Genomic DNA, 17,465 nt, shown 5'->3' on the forward strand with positions numbered 1-17,465 from the left:
TTAATTAAAAAAAAATAAATACCATGTTCCCTTTCTAGATTGTGTGATATCTAAGCTATTCAGTAGCTTGTTTTGTTTTGTTTTGTTTTTAATTAACACACTGTTTCCAATTTTAGGTCCACAGAAAAATTGAACAGAAAATACACAAAGTTCCCATAAACCCCCTCACGCACATACTCCAGTTGACTTGGCAGCTTTTTTTTTACATTTATTTATTTATTTTGAGAGAGAGAGAGTGAGTGGGAGAGGGGCAGAGAGAAAGGGAGAGACAGCATCCTGAGCAGCGCACTGTCAGCATGGAGTCCACCATGGGGCTCGAACCCACAAACCATGAGATCATGACCTGAGCCAGGATTAAGAGTCAGATGCTTAACCAGACTGAGCCACCCAGGCGCCCAATTTGACAGCGTTTTTAAAAAAAATTTTTTTTAATGTTTATTTATTTTTGAGAGAGGAGAGAAAGAGAGAGAAAGCATGAGCAGGGGAGGGGTCTCAGAGAAAGAGGGAGACACAGAATCCAAAGCAGCCTCCAGGACTGAGCTGTCAGCACAGAGCCATATGTGGGTCTTGAACTCACGAACTGCAAGATCACGACCTGAGCTGAAGTCGGATGCTTAACCGACTAAGCCACCCAGGCACCCACTCTTTAAAAAAAATTTTTAACGAAAAAATTCATTTTGCACCTAACTTTATGTTTGTAATTTTGTACCCCTCTTCTCAAGAGCACCTTCCACGTCTCACAAGCTTCGAGCCCCACAAAGCCCAGACCAACCTCCCTGGCCGGCCACCCCTCTGGCTGGTTCCATTCTCATTGCACAGGCAGCACACATCACAACCAAGCACCAGCCTGCACTGAGAGGGGAACAGCAAGGCAGGAGGCCTGGAACTGGTGCCCCGCTGCCCATGTCCTTCAGACAGCGCTCTGCCACAGGCCTTCAGGCTTCCTCCTCAAGGCCCGGCTGACTCATCTCCACAAGAGAGGTTGTGACTTCACCTGCTCATCTGGCAAAGGGATCATAATGGCAACAGGCTTGTGATCCCCTAGCCACAGCCTGAAATTCACTCACATTCATGAAGCTCTGAAAACGGAAGGTTTTTCAAAACCGGTCAACAGTGGAACCTGATTCAAATGGGTAAGAGACTCTTGGTTATCACTTCTGATACAATTTGGTGTGAAGTTTTATGTATTTTGCTGTTTGATTTCAAGTGCTGCCCCTGACCGCACGAAGGCTGTTCTGTCATAAACAGGACGTGTGCCGTGGTTGCTTTTCTTAAGTCTGCAGAACTCAGAATTTCCAGAATACCTCTGGCCCCAGGGGCTTTGATGAGGGTTTATAAATCTGAGCCTATCCCATGGGGTTGCTGTAAGGATGAAAAGCGGTAATGTGTACAAAGAGCCTTGGAGAATCACAAACCACCAGCCAGATGTAGGCGATGGTGGTGGTTGTAACCGTGACCATCGGCACCATCATCACCATGAAAGTGGATAAGTAAGAAGAAGGGAAAAGCCTCATTGCATTTCTGAATAACATGTCCACTTGGCCTGAAATCCAAACACACTTCCTGGGTGGGATAAATACTCACACCAACTCCATGCCTATTTGGAGGACCCTAACCCCAAGGCCTCAGAGCTACTCGATATGCCCCAGTTTTGCAGGAGCCCACTGACCAAGTTTAGCGGGAATCTGAGGTCCATTGCTAGGCCATCCCAAAGCTCCCTGGGCCCCCATTCCCCTTCTCTAAAGGATGGGAAATAATAGTAATCACAGTCTGTATTATGGGCTGAAATGTGTCCCCCAATCCTCCAAAATTCACATATTGAAATCCAGATCAAGAGGCCAAGATGGCAGAACACATGGAAGTTTTTTGTGTGTCTCGCGTCCCTGAAATGCAGCCAGACCAACACTAAACCATCCTGCACACCTAGAAAACTGATCTGAGGGTTAATACAACAATCTGCACAACCTGAACCACAGAACTCGGCACGTACACGGTGCGGAGAGGTGAACTGAGGGAGAGAGAAGCTGCGGGGCTGTTTTTGCCTGTGGAGAGAGGACGGAGACGGGGGAGGGAAGAGTATCAGAAAGCATCCCCCTCCCAAAGCAGTTGGAGAGACAGCGGAAAAGCCGCAGGGACTGAACAAAAAAGGGAAAAAGGAGAGGGGTGAATTCCATTAAGACTATAAACAGGGGGAGCGCAGAGTCGGCAACTCCGCAGCTCGTTACCTGGCGGAGCTCTGGTGGGAAGGGCGGATCCTCAGGAGCAGAGTGGGGTCCGGGAGGTTCTCGGGCCACACGGGCAGAAGCGGTTCCCCTGCTGGAAGGACATTCGGTAGAGGCCGTGCAGCCACCCGGTCCCAGCAGACCCCGGAGAACAACCACATTGGCTGGTGCTGGAACAAGGTCGCTGGGGTGAAGTCCGGTGCCCCGTGTGTGTTGTGATTTTCCACAGTCCCTGAAACGCTGCTGCTACACAAACGCGGGAACTTTTTCTGGGGCAGCTGGCACCCGGCCGCGGTCTCTGGGGGTCGGCGGCAGCAGGGTCCCACAAACATTCCTGGGGGCGGCCGGCACCTGGCTGGTGCTCGGTGAGACCCTCCCGCAGAGGGGCGGAGCGGGTCAAAGCCGCGGTCCCTCAGAAGTGAGGGGTCGGGAAACACAGCCGCATCGGAGGTAAAACTCAGGAAGGAGGTGCCACCTGGCAACCTGACGGCTTGGTCACGGAGGGTGTAAAAGCGGGCAGTGCAGGGAAGCCGGGGGCAAAGGACATTGCGCGATTGCTAATCAGAGAGAACAGAGTTCCAGTAACAGAGACTGGGTAGATGGGTGACGCCATTGCCACTGCTACCGCGCACGCGCATACGTACCTACAAGCACCGCAACAATCTACCCCGTAAGCTAAGCAGCGCCATCTAGTGGAGAATGGAGCCGTTACACTAAGCCCCGCCCAACTGGGCCAACCTCACTCTTCAGGAACACAAGTCTCTCCCCCTGCTTAGTTTATGGACTATGAAGTGCTTCATAGTTTGACTTCTAAGGGAAAACGATGCAATTTCAATCGTATTTCAGTCTGTTCACTGGTCCATCTATTCCATTTTTTTCTTCTTTTTCATTTGTTTTCTTTTTCTTGAAAAGAGAAAGAAAAAAATTATTTTTATTTTCACTTTTTATTAAAAATATTTTTCTTTAATTTTTTCTACTATATTTTTCACATTTTGTAAATTTTTCAAATTCTATTTTACTTCCATCATTTTATTTTATTCTATTTCACTGTATCCATTTTTTCAAATTTTCAAATGTTTCTTTTCTTTTCTTTTTTACCTCTTTTCTCTAATCTGTCAAGCTCCTTTCAACAACCAGACCAAAATACATCTAGGATCTAGCATCATTTATTTGACTTTTTGTGTGTGTTGTTTTAATTTTTTAATTTTAATTTTTTTTACCTCTTTAGTTCCTTTTATTCCTTCAAAATGACAAAATGAAGTAATTCACCCCAAAAGAAAGAACAAGAAGAAATGAAAGCCAGGGACTTAACACAGATACAAGCAAGATGTCTGAAACAGAATTTAGAATTGCAGTAATAAGAATACTAACTGGGGTTGAAAATAGATTAGAATCCCTTTCTGCAGAGATAAAAGGAGTAAAAGCTAGTCAGGATGAAATAAAAACTGCTATAACTGAGCTGCAATCTTGAATGGATGCCACGGTGGCAAGAATGAATGAGGCAGAGAAGTGAATCAGCGATATAGAGGACAAACTTATGGAGAATAATGAAGCAGAAAAAGAGGGAGACTAAGGCAAAAGAGCACAATTTAAGAATTAGAAAAATCAGTGACTCATTAAAAAGTAACAACATCAGAATCATAGGGGTCCCATAAGATGAAGAGAGAAAAAAGTGGTAGAAGGGTTGTGTGAGCAAATCAGAGTGGAAAATGTTCCTAACATGGGGAAAGACACACACATCAAAATCTGGGAAGCACAGAGGACTCCCATTAGATTCAACAAAAACTGACCATCAACAAGGCATATCATCAAATTCACAAAATACTCAGACAAGGAAAGAATCATGAAAGCAGCAAGGGAAAAAATGTCCCTAACCTACAAGGGAAGACAGATCAGGTTCACAGCAGTCCTATCCCCAGAAACTTGGCAGGACAGAAAAGAGTGGCAGGATATATTCAATGTGCTAAATTGGAAAAATATGCAGCCAAGAATTCTTTATCCAGCAAGGCTGTCATTCAAAATAGAAGGAGAGATAAAAAGTTTCCCAGACAAACTAATTACAGGAATTCATGACCACTAAAAAGCACTGCAAGAAATTTTGAGGGGGACTCTCTGAAGGGGAGAAAAGATGAAAAAAAAAAAAAAGATCAAAAGCAACAAAGACTAGAAAGGACCAGAGAATACCACCAGAAACTTCAACTCTACAAGCAACATAATGGCAATAAATTCCTATCTTTCAGTACTCACTCTAAATGTCAATGGACTAAATGCTCCAATCAAAACACATAGGGTAACAGAATGGATAAGAAAACAAGATCCATCTATATGCTGTTCACAAGAGACCCACTTTAGACCTAAACACACCTTCAGATTGAAAGTAAGGGGATGGAGAACCATCTATCATGCTAATGGTCGACAAAAGAAAGCCAGAATAGCCATACTTATATCAGACAATCTAGACTTCAAAATAAAGACTGTAACAAGAGATGAAGAAGTGCATTATATCATAATTAAAGGGTCTATCCAACAAGAAAACCTAACAGTTGTAAACATTTATGCTCTAAATGTGAAAGCACCCAAATATATAAATCAATCAATCACAAACATAAAGAAACTCATCGATAGTAATACCATAATACTAAGAGACTTCAACACCCCACTCACAGCAATGGACAGATCATCTAAACAGAAAATCAACAAGGAAACAATGGCTGTGAATGATGCACTGGACCTAACGGACTTAACTGATATATCCAGAACATTTCATCCTAAAGCAGTGGAATACGCATTCTTCTCCAGTGCACATGGAACATTCTCCAGAATAGACCATATACTGGGACACAAATCAGCCCTCAACAAATACAAAAAGATCAAGATCATAGCATGCATATTTTCAGACCACAACACTATGAAACTCAAAATCAACCACAAGAAAATTTGGAAAGATAACAAATACTTGAAGGCTAAAGTACATCCTACTAAAGAATAAATGGGATAATCAAGAAGTTAAAGAGGAAATTAAAAAGTACATGTAAGCCAATGAAAGTGATAACACCACAGCCCAAAACCTCTGGGATGCAGCAAAGGTGGTCATAGGAGGGAAATACATAGCAATCCAGGCCTACCTAAAGAAGGAAGAAAGGCTTCAGATACACAACCTAACCTTACACAATAAAGAGCTGGAAAAAGAACAGCAAATAAAACCTCAAACCAGCAGAAGACAGGGAATAATAAAGATTAGAGCAGAAATCAATGCTATCGAAACCAAAAACAACATTAGAACAGATCAATGAAACCAGAAGCAGGTTCTTTGAAAGAATTAACAAAATTGATAAACCCCTAGTTTGATCAAAAAGAAAAAGGAAAGGACCCAAATAAATAAAATCAAGAATAAAAGAGAAGAGATCACAACCAACACAGTAGAAATACAAACAATAATACGCGAATATTATGAGAAGTTATACTCCCCAAAAATGGGCAATCTGGAAGAAATGGACAAATTCCTAGAAACATATAAACTACCAAAACTGAAACAGGAAGCAATAGAAAATTTGAACAGACCCATAACCAGTAAAGAAATCAAATTAGTAATCAAAACTCTCCCAAAGAACAAGAGTCCAGAGCCAGATGGCTTTCCAGGAGAATGCTACCAAACATTTAAAGAAGAGTTAACACCTATTCTCTTGAAGTTGTTCCAAAAAATAGAAATGGAAGGAAAACTTCCAAACTCTTTTCATGAAGCCAGCATTACCTTGACTCCAAAACCAGACAAAGACCCCACTAAAAAGGAGAACTATAGACCAATTTCCCTGATGGACATGGATGCAAAAATCCTCAACAAGATGTTAGCCAACCAGATCCAACTATACATTAAAAAATTATTCACCACGACCAAGTAGGATTTATACCTGGAATGCAGGGCTGGTTCAATATCTGCAAAACAATGAACATGATTCATGACATCAATAAAAGAAAGGACAAGAACCATATGGTCCTCTCAATGAATGCAGAGAAAGCATTTGACAAAATACAGCGTCCTTTCTTGATAAAAACCCTCAAGAAAGTAGGGATAGAAGAAGCATACCTTGAGATTATAAAAGCCATATATGAAAGACCCAGTGCTAATATCATCCTAAATGGGGAAAAACTGAGAGCTTTCCCCCTAAGGTCAGGAACAAGACAGGGATTCCACTCTCGCCACTGTTATTCAACATAGTATTGGAAGTCTTAGCCTCAGCAATCAGACAACACAAAGAAATAAAAGGTATCCAAATTGGCCAGGAGGAGGTCAAATTTCACTCTTCGCAGATGACATGATACTCTATATGGAAAACCCAAAAGATTCTACCAAGAAACTGCTAGAACTGATTCATGAATTCAGCAAAGTTGCAGGATATAAAGTTAATGCAGAGAAATTGGTTGCATTCCTCTACACCAACAATGAAACAACAGAAAGAGAAACCAAGGAATTGATCCCATTTGCAATTGCACCAAAAACCATAAAATACCTAGGAATAAATCTAACCAAAGAGGTGAAAAATCTATACACTGAAAACTATAGAAAACTTATGAAAGAAGACACACAAAAAAAATGGAAAAAGATTCCATGCTCCTGGATAGGAAGAACAAATATTGTTAAAATGTCAATACTACCCAAAGCAATCTACATATTCAATGCAATCCCTATCAACAACAGCAGCGTTCTTCACAAAGCAAGAACAAACAATCCTAAAATTTGTGTGGAACCAAAAAAGACCCCAAATTGCCAAAGCAATCTTGAAAACAAACAAACAAAAAAAAAAGCAGGAGGCATCACAATTCCGGATTTCAAGCTGTATTACAAAGCTGTAATCATTAAGACAGTATGATACTGGGACAAGAACAGACACTCATATCAATGGAACAGAATAGAGAACCCAGAAATGGACCCACAAACGTATGGCCAACTAATCTTTAACAAAGCAGGAAAGAATATCCAGTGGAATAAAGACAGTCTCTTCAGGAAGTGGTGCTGGGAAAACTGGACAGCAACATGTAGAAAAATGAACCCGGACCACTTTATTACACCATACACAAAAATAAAATGGATGAAAGACCTAAATGTAAGGAATTCTCAAGGAGAAAGCAGGCAAAAACCTCTTTGACCTTTGCCGCAGCAACTTCTTACTCAACATGTCTCCAGAGGCAAGGGAAACAAAAGCAAAAATGAACTATTGGGACCTCATCAAGATAAAAAAATTTCTGCACAGCGAAGGAAACAATCAGCAAAACTAAAAGGCAACTGATAGAATGGGAGAAGATATTTGCAAACGACATATCAGATAAAGCGTTAGTATCCAAAATCTATAAAGAACTTATCAAACTCAACACCCAAGAAACAAATAACCTAGTGAATAAATGGGCAAAAGACATGAATAGACACTTCTGCAAAGAAGACATCCAGGTGGCCAACTGACACATGAAAAAATGCTCAACATGACTCATCATCAGGAAAATACAAATCAAAACCACAATGAGATACCACCTTACACCTGTCAGAATGGCTCACATTAACAACTCAGGCAACAACAGATGCTGGCGAGGATGAGGAGAAAGAGGATCTTTTTTGCACTGCTGGTGGGAATGCAAACTGGTGCAGCCACTCTGGAAAACAGTATGGAGGTTCCTCAAAAAATTAAAAATAGAACTACCCTACGACCCAGTAATTGACTACTAGGCATTTGTCCAAGGGATACAGGTGTGCTGTTTCAAAGGGACACATGCACCCCCATGTTTATAGCAGCACTATCAACAATAGCCAAAGTATGGAAAAAGCCCAAATGTCCATCGATGGATGAACTGATAAAGAAGATGTGGTATATATATAAACAATGGAGTATTACCCGGCAATCAAAAAGAATGAAATCTTGCCATTTGCAACTACGTGGATGGAACTAGAGGGTATTATGCCAAGTGAAATTAGTCAGAGAAAGACAAAAATCATATGACTTCACTCATATGAGGACTTTAAGATACAAAACAGATGAACATAAGGGAAGAAAAGCAAAAATAATATAAAAACAGGGAGGTAGAAAAAACCTAAGAGACTGATAAGTATGGAGAACAAACAGAGGGTTACTGGAGGGGTTGTGGGAGGGCGGATGGGCTAAGTAGGTAAGGGGCATTAAGGAATCTACTCCTGAAATCATTGTTGCACTATTAGCTAACTAACTTGGATGTAAATTAAATAAATTAATTAAAAACAAAAAAGAAATCCAAACCTTCATTATCTCAGAATATCGAGTTATTTGGACATAAGAACTTGACAGAGGTGATCGTGTGGAAATAAGGTCATGAGGGTACAATCCAACCCAGTATGACCGGTGTCCTTATAACAAAGGGAAATCTGGACACAGAGACATGCATAGAGGAAGACAACAGCAAGAAACAATGGGAGAACATGGCCATCGATAGGCCAAGAAGAGAGCCCCAGAACAGATCCTTCCCCCACAGTGTTGTAAGGATCCAATCCTGATGACACCTTGGCTTTGGACTTTCAACCCTCAGTGCTGTGGGATAACACATATCTATTGTCTAAGCCACCTCATCCATGGTACCTTGTTAGGGCAGCTCTGGAAAACTAATGCAGTCTGTATGAAAGTGAGGTCTAATTCTCATAAGTGTTCCTCCAGCATTGCTCTTGCTCCCGTGGTAATGCAGGTCATACGTGCATCATCATGTATACAATCAACTCAGCAAATCCAGACTCAGATTGATCCTGCTGTTGACAGTGAATTTCGTAGTTCCACATGCTCTCCTGAGAAGTCAACTTTGCGTATGTGCTTCAACTTGTAGGAGAACAAAGGCAGCATTAGGATATCTCTGCTCTGTCTGGTATCCAATTTTGGAGCTACTCTACTAACAAGTCAGTGGGCTTGAATTTCACCTCCTGTCTCTGCCCATCTGTCAAGTCAACACATTTCCAATGAGTTGCAGGAGTATTTACCGAGCTGCTCTAACCACAGACCATAATAGCTATCACTTATCGAGATCTGCTCTGGGCCAGGCATGGGGCTGTGCACTTAGAGACATCATGGAACTTCAAGTTCACCACAGGACCAGGAAGTAGCTCATTTTATTTCCATTTTATAGATGTGGAAGCTCATCTGTACCACTGAGACAGGCACTGGGAACCATGCAAAATCATAGTCTCTGTTCATGGGGATTTAGCAGTCTTGTTGCTGACACAGTTTAAATATACAAAGCAAGTAGAGAATCACATGACTGGATGCATAGAACAAGCTGTTAAACTGAATATAAATGAATGTCAACCCTAGAACATTAGGAGCTCCTCAAAGTACAGACCACATTATATGTGACTTTGAATCCTCATGGTTGGCACAGTTCTTAGTATTCAGAAGAGGTTTAGGGGAGGGAGGGAAGGAGGGAGAGAAGGAGGGAGGGAAGGAGGGAGGGAAAGAGGGAGGGAGGGAAGAAGGAAGGAAGGAAGGAAGGAAGGAAGGAAGGAAGGAAGGAAGGAAGGAAAGAAGGAAAGAATAGAAGGGAAGGAAAGAAAGGAGGAAGAGAGGAAGGAAGGAGAACAAGAGGAAGAAAGAGAAGAAGGGAAGGAGGGGAAGGAAAGAAAAAAGGGAGGGAGGAAAGGAAGGAAGAGGAAGGAAGGAAGAAAGATGGAAGGAGGGAGGGAATTGGTTCCCCCAAAACAAGGGCTACTGTTTTCTTTTGGTCTCAAAGAAAAATGATAGGACCCAGAATCATCAGGGCATAGACAGGAGTAGCAAATAGAAATGGGGGAAAGGCACAGGACAGGTGTCAGAAAGAGCAGGTCAAGTCTAAACCACTCATAAAGATAGAGTGAAGGACACACAGTCTATTTTAAGGAGCAGGTGGGGAATGCACTCCTGACCTAGAGTCAAGGGTTCTTCTGTCAAAGCCCTCTGCAGGAGTGGACTGATAAAACACATTCTGAAAGCACATTCCCTATCAGAATCTTCAGGGCTGGCAGGATGAAAAGGCAAATGCACCTAGATGTTTCTCCCTGAGCACATTCTATGTGGCATCTTCTACATGACACACACCCAGGTCCTAACATCCCTGCTTAGCAGGGAAATGAAAGACACACACACACACACACACACACACACACTTTTTTAGAGTAGATCTGATTCATTGGATCTTGATGGGTTGGAATGTCTTTGAGTGGTAGGGAGGTAGGATTGCTCATAACCAGTAAAGGGTCTTAAAAGTCCAGGAAATCCTCAAGCTGGATCTTCTGTCTTTGACTTCGCACAAGCTGACTGCCATGAACTGGAAGAAGTTCACCACCCAAATGATCCAAAAAGAACTCATTCTCTCAGATGTCCCCACTGGTTCTCAGTGCAATTCCAGAGGCCCAGGGACACAGCTGACTAGTTCAGCGATAATGCACAGAATAACTTACTAAATCCTCTCAGAAAAGGAAATCAATTTTTTTTAAAGATCAAACCTTTGCCCTGCCAAGAACCACATTGGTGTCTGGAGCTTCCTCTTCCTGGGCCCCAAGGCTCAGCCTACTTGTCAGGGGCTGAACCACATATCTGAACTTCTGAAAGTCACCCCTACCTTCCTCTGTGACAGAGACATTAGATAAAATTATCTAGATTGATTTATAGAAAAAGCCTAAAAAGTCATCACCTGCCCTTGGCTAGAGAAGAAAGCCTGCTGGCAAAGGGGGATATACTAATTTGCAGCCCTAGACAGGTTCTGCTCTGCCTTTCTGGTCTGCCTGCCTGAGCTCCACTTCCTAGTCTGGGAGTCCAGTCTCTCCAGTTGGAACACACAAAGCTTTTTTATCTCCCCCATTAAGCAAAGATCAAAGAACAGAGATTAAAAATGGCAAGAAATTCCCAGGGAACACATCGATATCAGAGCTCCATGAAGAGGACTTTGGCAGGGCCTGTAATCTTGTTCCAGGTGTTCAGACCTGCCATTGGCCCAGTGGATTTGATTCCTGGACCAAGTAATAGGTTCTGCTGATCCAAACGTCCCCACGCTCATCCTCAGGAATTGTCACCCACCAGGACATTTAGTCTCTGTTCTTAATTTCAAAAGTGGCTCCATGCTGCCTATCCCAGCTTGGACAGATGACCGTACTGTCAGTAAGTGTGCATTCCAGCTATTCTGGACAAGCCAAGACAGAGTTCCTTCCCCTCACCCTGCAGGGTGCATAGTGATAGATTCCCAAAGAGCACATTGCTCGAGGTACACGTTGTTGGGGTTTGAGTCTAAATAGGTAAGGGTTGGGCTGACTCAGTTATGTCTTTTACCTGAGACCAAATTTGCTAAGGAAGACGTTTTCCGCATGTCAGGGAACATGCCCCGAGTGGCCAGGTGCCCACCTGGTCGAGGCAAGCAGTCTACCAGGCACAGGCTTGCTGGGATAAGGAGTATGTGACAATTAGCTGCTTCCAACTGGGATGCCAAAGGATTCAGCTGTTCCCCCATGTGATGCTGGAATGTCCCTTGTGAAACAAAACAACAGAACCACACCACCACACAGCCAACAAACAAATGCCGAGTGAATAAATGACCCATCAGCTTAAGTAAGGCAGCACTCCATGTTTCCCTGCTAATTGTTCAAGGTCAAGACATGCTGCCCCATTTCATTGAAAATTTAGCAGAATGCATCAGCAAAGTGAGCCCTACCTAAGACATGAAGTTCCTGTCTTGCATGGTCACTAAGGTCTAGTTGACCCTATGTTCTCTCTGCATGTGCAGACCAGCCCTCCCTTCTGCAGGTCAAGCCCCACTCCCTGCCCTAATACTGGAAACAAACCCGCTTTACATAGAACAGGTGTGCTGGTCTTATAGTTGCTCTCTTCTTCCCCCTGGATTTCTCTTCCTTTTCTCTGACCCTTGGGCCAGGTATGTGTGTGTTCAGTTCCATGAAGAAACACTCTGGCCCCTGTAGGATACCCTCATCATCAAGGTCAGAGACAACAAGAACAGATGCAGGGTTCAGTTGGTCTTTCTGGGATTCCAACTTATGCACATGGAGGTCCAGTGGGCTTGTGATTTCTTTCCTTTCTGACCACCTACCTGGGGGCTTCAAGCTCTAGCGTTAGACTAATTAGCAGCACGTGGGGGCTGCTTAGCCTAAGCCTGCAAATACACAAGTCAGTTCCTTGTAGAAAATAAATTATATATTTATTCTGATTCTTTGGGTGAACCCCGTTCAATGCAACAAGGGATTTTAGAGACACAATCCTTAAAGAAGGGATCTGGAGCGGACCACACCAGATATAAAAGCACCCAGCACAGATTATGGTATATAGTAAGAGCTCAGTAAACATCAGCCAACTTTGAATGGACAGAGTTTTTGTGAAGATGAAGGACATAATGCTTGTTAAAATGTGTCAAGCTCTATGAAATACAACCCAAATGTCCATTTTCATTATTTCTACACCTAGTGATATTATTTATACCATCAGTAATATGGACAAAGAATGTCAATGAATCTGAGGAGACAAGGCCTAATTCTTTCAGATCAGGAACATGTCGTTTGGGATGCTTGCTTCGGTGCTAAATAACACCTTATGTCAACCCCACCTGAGTGCTCTCCTCTGCCTGTGCGGCTCAGTCAGAGCCCTTCCCCCAAAACCTTCCAGGACAATCTCAGCACGGGCAGGAGATGCATGGATTACCTCTTTCCTACTTCCCCCATCCAGTGGGACTTGAAAGGAAGTTATGTTTCCAGGACTAGGATCTAATGACCAGATCCTACTATTGGTCTCCTACCAACATGAGCCAAATAATCTTGTTTTCCAAACTCACTTGATACCTACTGTCCTAGAAGAGTCATAGAACCAGTCGTACACATTCTTGCTTCTCTCCAACATGGGTAATAAATCCACCATCTCTGTTTCAGTTCCTTCTGTTTTATTCTCTGCCTTCTATCCCACTGCCTCCAAATACTAATTGGCTGAGGTGCAGGGACCATCCTCCCCAACTCACAAGACCTGGTGTTTTGCTACCTTCTTAAGCTGAATCTCCTGGAATGACTGATATCTCCCACCAGGCTCCAAAGGATTCCACTGCTGACTTTGCGGCCACAGGGTAAAATGACCTGGCATAGACCACTTCTAGAATTAGGAATGGGAGTGCTCTGCCCCTTTAAAGTTGTAGCTTGTCCATTTGGGTGCCCTCTCCCACCCAATCCAGCCCAAGAGGCCACGTTAGTCCTCCCTTGCAACCTCCCCCTCCCTTCAGCCCTGACTAGCAAATGGAGCCCTAATGCCTTAGAGGCCAAGTTTCCCTTAATATCTTAATTCTAAAGATACCTGAGGTAGCCCCAGGGAAGTATCTATGCTTTAGGAGAAACATTCAGTAATTGTATCCTGATTCAAACAAACCAACCACAAAGGACACCTTTAAAACAATCAGAGAAATTTTAACATGAGCAGCATAGTAGATGATATCAAGGAAACCACAGTTAACTGCTTTGGGTGTGATAATCGCAAGGCGGTTTTTAAAAAGTCCTTAACAGATTTATACTGAACTATTTACAGGTGAAATGATATGGGATTTGTCTTAAAAATAATGCAAAATAAATAAATAGGAGAAAGAGGTAAAACAAGATGAGGAAAATGATAATAATTGGTGAATTGGGATTGGAGGGGGAGGTCCATAAATCTGTTCTCTCTACACTTTGTATTGAGCAAAACTTACCGTGATAAAGTTTTGTTTGTTTGTTCATTTGTTTGTTGGTTTGTTCATTTGTTTTTAACCTGTGAAAAACATACAGAGACTTTTTACCTACAGGTAAATTCAACCCTATCAAAGCTAGTGAGGATCCCAACTCTAGTCAGCAAATGGGAGCTCAACACAGACTAAGAAAATCTAGGTATTCTCCACCTGGAGAAAGATGGCACCTGGAGAGAATGAACACGAAGTCGTGGGATTCTCTTTTAAAGCTTACTCTTCCTGAGAGCTGCAATTCATCGACCAACTTTTAGTGGCTACGTCCAATACTCTCAGACTCTAAGTGGAAGTCAGGGCTAGAAATAAGAATGCATAAAGCTGTTTGGAATTTTTCCATATAAATTTACTTTTATTATGCCTCGAAATATATGTGTAATATCGTAAATGTATTTAAAGTGAAAGAGTAGTTACTGTTGGAGGAAGCAATAAAACATGCGATCAAGTTCAAATCGCACTCAAACGTTAATAAACATATAGGCAACAAAAACTACTATCCACATTAGATTCGACTATTAATATGAAATAGAACCGCCATCTGCACTGTCAAACACAAAATATTTCACTCTTTCAGATTATATTGTTACCCAATAAAAATACTGGTACATTTTGAGCCCTAATGGAGTTTTCAAGGGGTCTAAGCCAAAGTTAAGATTTCCAAGGGGAAAATAATTCCGAAAATGTTCACGTTGCCTCTTTTAATAAATAGCTAACTTCAACTTCCTTACACAGTATTGGAAACTCGCCATACACAGTGGGTTGTATATATGTGTGTAAATTCTCATCTCTCTTCCTGTGAGATAGCAATCCCATTAAGGTACCATCAGACCCTCCTGCCCAATGGTCAACAAGTCATTTAATCAACAAACAGGTATTGAATTGCTACAATGCTCCAGCCACTTCCAGAAGCAAGGGCTTTAAGGAAATGGGCTTATTCATGGATACCATAATGGGAGCTAACATTTGAAGAGCATTTTTGCAGTTTACAAAGTATGAACAGAACTCTCTTGCTATTCAAGTAGGTCTGTGTCCTGATTTGAAAAGGAAGGACAAAATTACTATCCAGCTAAAGAACAGTGTTGGGTTTTTCAGTTTTTTGTTTTTTTTTTTTTTTTTTTTGGTTTGGGGTTTAGGTTTGGATTTTTTGGTTTTGTTTTTAGGGGTTTGGTTTGGTTTTACTTTGCTTTTATCCAGAAAAAAAAAAATTGTGGGGCAACCACTTTGCAACAGGGCATTGTTTCTGCTGAGAGCACAGACAGTTGCTATGATGATCCAGTAAACTGTGACAGCACCCAGCTCCCAGCTTGGCAGAGTACAAGCTCCTTAAACATCTATTCCTTTCCCATTCATTTATTTCATTGGATCTTTCCAGAGACCTCTCAGCCCACTTTCCCAGCCCGCCTCCTTGGCAGTGATTCAGTCTCCTTCCTGCCACTAGGGCCTCAGGCCTTGAAGCCCGGTCCACGCTGGGAGCATCCAATGTCAGCACAGCATCAGTTGAGCCTGGCCCAGCCCAGCCAGCGAGACCCCGATGGAACTGTGGCCCTGGGGCACTAGAGAAGGGGGAACCAGTCAGATCAGCTGATTTGAATCAGACAGACTAAAACTTTTAACAGCAGCTACTGCTGTGGAATTCTGGGGAACGGCTTGAATAAGCAACACTTTGTGTTTTCTTATTCCTGGCAAGGCTGCCCCACAAAGAGGGGTCCCCTCAAAGCCTATGTGGGGGGACCATGAGGGGCTCTGAATGGCTAGGCAGTTTCTCCCTTTGGAAACCAGGCTTCCCACCCCTCGCCAGCCCCTTTTTTCCCTCGTCACATTGTCTTCCTTCTCACTTCTGACCAAGGAACCCCATTAATTTTCTGTGATGTACATTCCAAATGACATCACTTCAGTTCTTTGAATTTCAAAGAGCTGGATTAATGAACCACAAACTTCAAGCAAATTGGCTGCGTAATCCATCACATCTGACCGCAGTTTTGCCAGTGCCTTGAATTTCAAAGAATGGCAGAAATTTCCCAGGCTGCTTTTGAAAAGGAACACAGAAGCCTCAGACAGCAGCCGACGCTGCGTTCATCCTTTCTAGAACCGTTATGTGTCTTCTGTGTGCTGGAAATTAAACAGTCCCATTCACCATCTGGTATTTTATTGATATAAATTTAACCTGTTCAAATGTTATATTAAATTCCAATCTTTTCCAGAATAATCTACATTTAATTCCTCATTCCACCAATCTATTGAAAATATCCCTCTTGGCAGCCTTTCAGAGAAGCTATATGAATTGCAAACTCTCTTAGATTTTGTTGAAGTATTAAGAACACTACTTATCCACATATTCAACTGAGGCCCTTCTATTCCATTCCATTTCCCCCAAACTCCTTTCATATAATGTCAGAGCCACAAAAACCAGGAGCAGTGACTGGGCACAGCCATTCACCTTTCCTTCTGCAGTGAAAATGGCATTAACATTCGCCAGTGAAAAAATATATATCAAACTAATTACCTCCTTTTCTTCCAGGGTAAAAGACAATCTAACACTATTCTTTTGGACATAATGCCATTTATGTCACATAAGAGGGGTTTTGTGTGCTCAAAAAAGATGGTGTTTAATACGTGTGAATCAAAACCCAGGTTAGCTAATTAACTGATGTCTGAGAAAGAAATGAAGAATCAATATGCTGTGAAATTGTTGAAGGCACAGGAGAAATGTCATGCCAGGTGAGACTAGTTCATGTGGTCCAGACTTTTCTCTGCTGGTGAAACAAAAGTTTTTTTCCGAAAGCTCAATAGAATAAAACCTGGGTTACCAGAATGGTCAGGAAATGAATAATTGCTGGGTAGCTAAGTTTTCCAGAGTTGAAGGCAAGTTCTTTAAGCAACAAAAGTTTTTCTTTATCTTAACCATGTCCATATTTAAAATCATTCACTCATTCAGAGTCCACGCTAGGAGAACCAGAAGTTACTTACCAAAGGCTTGAGGCCTTGACCAGTTGGGCAGGGTTATTTGTCCCTCCATCAGTCGCCCCAGATTGTATAGGATGTGCCTGACCGTGACTCCTAACTTGGATTCTCTATTTTCTGACTCTCAGGTGGGCCCCAGAAGATTGAGTCTCAGGCAGGTAACATGATACTAGGTGACTTTCAAGGTTTCATTTCTTTTTATTTTTTTAAGATTTTATGTTTAAGTAATCTCTACATCCAACGTAGGGCTCAAACTCAGAACCCTGAGATCAAGAGTCGCATGCTTTACTAACTGAGCCAGCCAGGTGCCCCCAAAGTGTCATTTCTAATGATGAAGCATTTACCTTCCCCAAATCCCTAACCCTCAGTAAGAATTGGTTAAGACAGTCATCATGCAGAATTTATCCAGTCTAAGGGCTCCCATCAGGTTCGTTTTTTGCAGGAAGAGAGAAATACACACATCATTTCTTCGATAATCACTGCCACTTGTAGGATGTGATGATGATCCAATCTTGAGTTACAGAGGAGGAAGGATAAAAAATTAGATTC

The sequence above is a fragment of the Leopardus geoffroyi genome, chromosome B3, assembly GCF_018350155.1.
Source record: "Leopardus geoffroyi isolate Oge1 chromosome B3, O.geoffroyi_Oge1_pat1.0, whole genome shotgun sequence".
NCBI lineage: Eukaryota > Metazoa > Chordata > Mammalia > Carnivora > Felidae > Leopardus > Leopardus geoffroyi.